The following is a 5,988-nucleotide window of genomic DNA, read 5'->3' on the forward strand; positions in this document are numbered from 1 at the left end:
AAAAGCATTGCATTGGGAATTCGTATGAGAGACATTTACTAAAGTGCTTTTTTTTTTTTTGTATTGAAGTGGAAATGGGGGAAGCTCACACGTTATAAGAAGCCGGCAGAATCAACAGTGCATTGCTTCCAAAGCTCAGAGGGTTTGGACATGTACCAAAACAACCTTTCTTGACTCATAGCCGCTTGCGTTTTCAGTTAGACTCTGTACAAAGCAGGTGTTATGACTAGAAGACCTGGCTAAGTTTATTTCCGGACTGTTAACTAGCACTGGCTATTGCCCCCTTGTGCAGTTCTGCAAAGTTTTATTTGCAGTCAGGTTTGAATATGTTGTGATTCTCAATGGGAGTCTTTTGTGTTCTTACCACAGCTGTCCCACCATGATTTCCAGCACATTTCTTATATATATATATATATTAAAAAAAAAAAGGTTTTCAAAAAAGGAAAAAAAAAAACTATCACTCGCCTTCCCACTTTGACATACGTAAAACCCAGCATGCTTCTTTGGTACTCTTGACTGTTGTTTTGTGTAAAAAAAATAAATGAGAAAAAAAAAGTACAACTAAAAAAAAGATGTGGAACAAAAACTGTTAATTGTCTGTTTATGGTGTAGTCAAATATAAATTTTAATATGGCTTATGAAAAAAGTCTGCTTTTTCAGCTGAAATAAGTTGGAGCCCTTTCTTGCAGTGACTAAAAGCAAAATGATGTTCACAAAAACTGAGACCGAGGAGCTGAAGCAATAGACAACAGTGTGTTCAATACCGTTTGCACAACCGACTCAGTAACATAAATGCATCTCATCTGAGACCTTCAAACTAATGTTTTCTTCATACTCGGATCATCTTATTGACTGAATACTCACTTTTATTCTGCATAAATCTAAATATTTCCTTAACACCAGCAGTGTTTTCATCTCTGGACTTTTATAGACTCAGCATGAGCAATAAGCCACAGGTTCTCGATGTCCAAAAAACATACATACTGCAATGAAAATAAACGTGTTGCACTGGCTCCAGTCCATTTATGCTTCTATAAACAAGTGTTTCATGTCTTATTAGACAAGTTCTGGCACAAAAGGACATGAGATACTTCGCTCTGCATGTAGAGAACAAGAGATGTCAGAAATCCTCTCTCTCAGTATTTGAGTATCATTGTTGCTTCTGACTTATCGGTATTCTTCAGTTATGATTTCCATCACAAAACATTTTCTTGTATCTGTTACAATAGTTTGTATTGGTTGTAGACTCTCCGTTTGTTATGAGGTGAACTCATGTATATAATCAATGGAACTCCACAATATTCAGTTCTCTTGCAGAATAAAGATGATATTTTGTTCAAGTCTCTATCTTTGTGTATTTTTCCTATTTGTGGGTTCAGGAGTTTTCATTATTGGTTATAGCCTATAAAAATGTATGCTATGTATTTTATCATTTTTAATGTAAATGACTTATGAAGTAAACACACTTCTCATTTTAAAGGCTGCACATTTGCTGCATAAATTGTAGTTTACTGATTTTTAAAAACATTCTACATAAGAAAATACAAGTTCATGTACTAAGAAACTATTTTAGCTATAGTAAATGTTAAACATGTTAAGACGTCCCAGTGAGAAATAAATATACTAAAATGTATTTAAAATACTTTTATTTCATGCTAAGTATACTACAAATACATTTGCATAGTTATGTACTAAATAAAAATGCCCTGAAATTGTACTTTTAGTATACTAAACTGGTATACTTAAAGTCTGCTAAACTGGAACAACTAATTTTGTACTTAATTCACTTTAATTCTGCAAAAGTAGTGCTGAAGTCAAACTAAATATACTGAAGTAGATTTGATTGTGCTAAAGTGGAAATATTGCAAGTATACTTTGAGTACACTTTAAATATCTTGAATTTTAAGACCAATATTATTCAAAGATCATACAGTCCTTATTAATAGTGACATTAAAACACATTTTAGGCTTAATATTAAGAAATGTGCATTGTGCACAAGAAGCACTCAAAAAAAAAGTTTAATTATAATTTTAATATCAAGTCTCAAGCAATAAGTAAATATAACAGATTTGAACTACACTATGAAATAAATGTACAGGTGCATCTCAATAAATTAGAATGTCGTGGAGAAGTTCATTTATTTCAGTAATTCAACTCAAATTGTGAACCTCGTGTATTAAATAAATTCAATGCACACAGACTGAAGAAGTTTAAGTCTTTGGTTGTTTTAATTGTGATGATTTTGGCTCACATTTAACATTCTAATTTATTGAGATGCACCTGTATTGTAAATATGTGCATTGTGCACAAGTAGTACTCCAAAAAAGTTTAATTATAATTTTAATATCAGTAAGTCTCAAGCGATATGTAAGTAAATATGTTAACAGATTTGAACTACACATATTATGAAATAAATGTATTTTAAATATATTACTTTTTTTCACTAGGGGCATTCATTTACATTTGGTGGAAGCTTCTAAATGTTTTTCTTAAAAAAAAAAGCATAAATAATATAAAATAAATAATTGCCATCTTTCGATATGGATCAACACTGTCAGATTCACAAGTACAGATATGTCAAATATTTATTATAAACTTGCATTCACCTTGTGAATGAATTGTGGATTAGAATGGTTTTCAATTGGTCAATTCTGATTGTCAGCTTCATCTATTGAATTATCTCCAGCACCAGACTAGATTGGCAGTTTGTGGTGTTGACTAACCATAACATTTTAGTTTCTGGTGTCACTACCTAATAATAAAAAACTATATGTGATTTCAATCTATATGTGAAGCATTGAATTAAGCTCTGAGGACAGGTGGTTTTAAAGAGAAGGATAACATCATAATATCAAGTACTAAATAAAATGGTGCTTTGTGTTAAGAATAATCTCAGATTAATTTCAAAGTAAATATTCCTATTTTTAAAAGAAATGGCAGGTGAACCGTTTTGCCTCATCTCAAGAATCAGTGGGCTGTGAAAACCTGCATTTGTTTTGGTAGAGGAAGTCTGATATTATTCCTGGACCAGATCATTTGGCCTTCATGCATGTCCAGACTGTTCCGACCTGCTCATGACTCTGAATCAAGGGCTAAGCTTTGGCTAAGTCCTCTGAGCCAAGTCTTTATCAGTCAACTGTGATACACTTTGTGCTAAGACATGTCACATTAAACACAGCTGTAATTAATGATAAACAAAAATATTCAAGGCATTCGTCCAGCTGCATGGATGATCTTCACTCTGTGATCTGATATGATCTCTGGATTTGTTCAGAAGCTACTTGAAATACTATGTAAACAAAGGGCTTCACTGGATTTTCAGGTTCTCTGCATATTGCAAAGCCTCAAAATGTATATGTAGTACATTTAACAGATGCTCTCATTTAAAAATGTAGTGTCCTACAAAATATAAAGTTATCATTTTATTATAATAGCAACCTAACTCTCTTTAAGCAGTTTTTAAGCTGCTAGAATGGACAGTGTGCATTATGCATATAGCAGACCCAGAAGTCATTGTGAGTGTGTTATCTGGCCCTGGCAGGCTCATTAAACTTGACGTAAATCATTGGGAATGGAGATGAGAGGTGCTGACAGCTCATACTCGTTAATCTATAAAGGCCAAGGGGGAGCTGATCTTTACGTCCTTTATCAACTGTACTCGTCCAGTGGGAACGTGGGGTCATTGGGAGGGATGGAGTTTGAGCCCCCTGAGTCACCTTGCTAGAACTTTAGAAAACACAATAATAGCAAAGTCAATAGCCTCCAAGTCGTGCTGTTTGATAATATCATGAGTTGATAGTTTCCGTTATTAAAAGGTGAAGTTTCCCTCAGACCTCACCCCAGATATTAATCTGTGACTTGATTGTTTTGCTGAACTCATTACGTTTTTTTTTCTCCCAGTGCTACTTCGGTTGTGTAAATTTGATCGCTTTAAAGAAATGATCCCCTTTCAAAAACCGTAACCTTTGAAAACTGCCACCAAGGCATTTTTCCAGTTCTGTCAAAAATCACTGCAAGACACTTTTGAGTCATCCTCACTCCCAACAGACCATCGCTTTGGGCACTTACCTTGCCTTCACGTCTACTTCGGATGTTCCCAAGACGAAATGTCCTATGTAGACCATTAGCGTCATCTTATTCACATGCGGTTGACTGGTTAAAAGGCTGAGTCAACTGAGGATCCCAGAAAAATCACAGCACTGTCCAAATAAACTGCAAGAATAAGAGCCCATGGTGGGATTTTGTTGACGTGTCAATCAAAATTGCTGTATTGGCACACCACAGCTCCTAAAATGCAAAAATGTTTATTTCATATTCTCACCACAGGTGACAGGTGACTCTTCAATAGACGGTCATCATGTCTGATAAAGAGCCATACGGCTCAAAACGTCACCTGGTGAGAACATGAAATAACATTTTTTTCATTTTTAGAGCCGTGGTGTACCAATGCTTCCTTTTTATTGTTTACAATAGTTGAGGTTTAAACCTTATTGAGGTTTTTGTTGCCAGTCAGAATTTTTTATTTTTTTGCTTTTGGCTTGGTCTCATTACATACAAACTAACGGATGTAGACAATGTCAATGTTGGGAAGGTTACTTTGGAAATGCAATACAGATTACAAGTTACCCTATTTAAAATGTAGCTACAAGTAGTGTAACCATTTCAATTACTTTATTAATGTAACACTACATTTAATTACTTTTTGTAAAAAGTATTTTTTACAAAACCATAAAAAATATTTTTTATGCCCCCCCCCCCCCCCCTTTTCTTTCTTATGTATATGCTTTATTTTTTACTACTGTTTTTACTGTTTTTTTCCCCAAGCCATTATAGATGCCAGTGTTTCCTTTCATAGCTATGCAAAGATTTGATTTCAAAATGTCTAATGAATGTTTTCAAACAATTTAAAAGCACAGCCACCACAAAATCTTTTGGTTTTGACAACATTCAGAGGTTAAATACAGATTTGAAATGACAAGAAATCGTTTAATAACTATGATACTGTTTTTGAAATCAAATCTTTGCATAGCTATGAAAGGAAACACTGGCATCTATAATGGCTTGGGGAAAAAAACAGTAAAAACAGTAGTAAAAAATAAAGCATATACATTAAACCCAAATAGGAAATAAAACATTTATCAAAAAGGCCAATAGTCCAATTCTCTGTAACTATAATTATAAATGTACATCTCCGTAAATGTAACAGATTGGTTACATTTATTTTGTAATTACATTACATAATGCTATTACACATAACTAGTTACTCCCAAACACTGAACAATGTATATTCAAGGTTCATATTTTATTACAGTCCACAGTCATAAAACTTACCTTGTCATTAAAAATCAGAAACTGGTGTTGTACAATAAACCTTGACTTCATGCAATTTCCCAATGGGATACTCATATTTCTGATTTGTCTGATAGCACTTAAATTACCAAGGTTTGTCCTTGGTTTGTTAATTGGAGGTAAGCATCCAAACACTTAAAAAGGATGGAGACATCCTTTAATATTTGACCGTGATAAAATGGGATCGGAATGGTGCAGATAACCAGTTTAGTTACCTTGAAACATCCATATTCTTTATGGAGTGATACACACCATGATCATCCATCAAGCCATCCAAATAGTTTCCTGCTGATTGCAATCAAATAACTCAATTATCTAATTAGTCATTGCATCATCCTTTTACCTAATGGGCACACATTAGATTTCTCTTTCTCTCTGTGTACAACCCACAGGCAACATTCAGTCCCAATAAAAAAATAACTTCATAGTTTTCCATGCCTTGCTTCTTCCATTATTTCATATCCAAACAAAGTTTCCTTCATTTCAAATTAAATGTTGACTTTGTTTTGGTGCCCAGCCGAGGCAGATGTGGACTGTATAAAGCTGCTGTGACCCTTCAGCGACTTCCTTTCTCTGACAGGTTATGGGTTTTGGAATTCGCTGCCAATCCTATCACATTTCCCTCTGAGCGCTTCAAA

At 34.1% G+C, this 5,988-nt stretch overlaps 1 long non-coding RNA gene across 1 annotated transcript; it reads right to left on the minus strand.

Annotated features, from left to right (window-relative positions):
* Positions 1–3,486: 3,486 nt before the first annotated feature.
* Positions 3,487–5,557, minus strand: LOC107675945 (uncharacterized). The gene is made up of 3 exons (XR_001632662.1): positions 5,333–5,557; positions 4,070–4,213; positions 3,487–3,727 (listed from the first exon to the last, which is right to left on the minus strand). It is a non-coding gene; the product is annotated as an uncharacterized LOC107675945 (long non-coding RNA).
* Positions 5,558–5,988: the final 431 nt, after the last annotated feature.

The sequence above is a fragment of the Sinocyclocheilus anshuiensis genome, unplaced genomic scaffold, assembly GCF_001515605.1.
Source record: "Sinocyclocheilus anshuiensis isolate Anshui unplaced genomic scaffold, SAMN03320099.WGS_v1.1 scaffold2482, whole genome shotgun sequence".
In the NCBI taxonomy this organism is placed as follows: Eukaryota; Metazoa; Chordata; class Actinopteri; order Cypriniformes; family Cyprinidae; genus Sinocyclocheilus; species Sinocyclocheilus anshuiensis.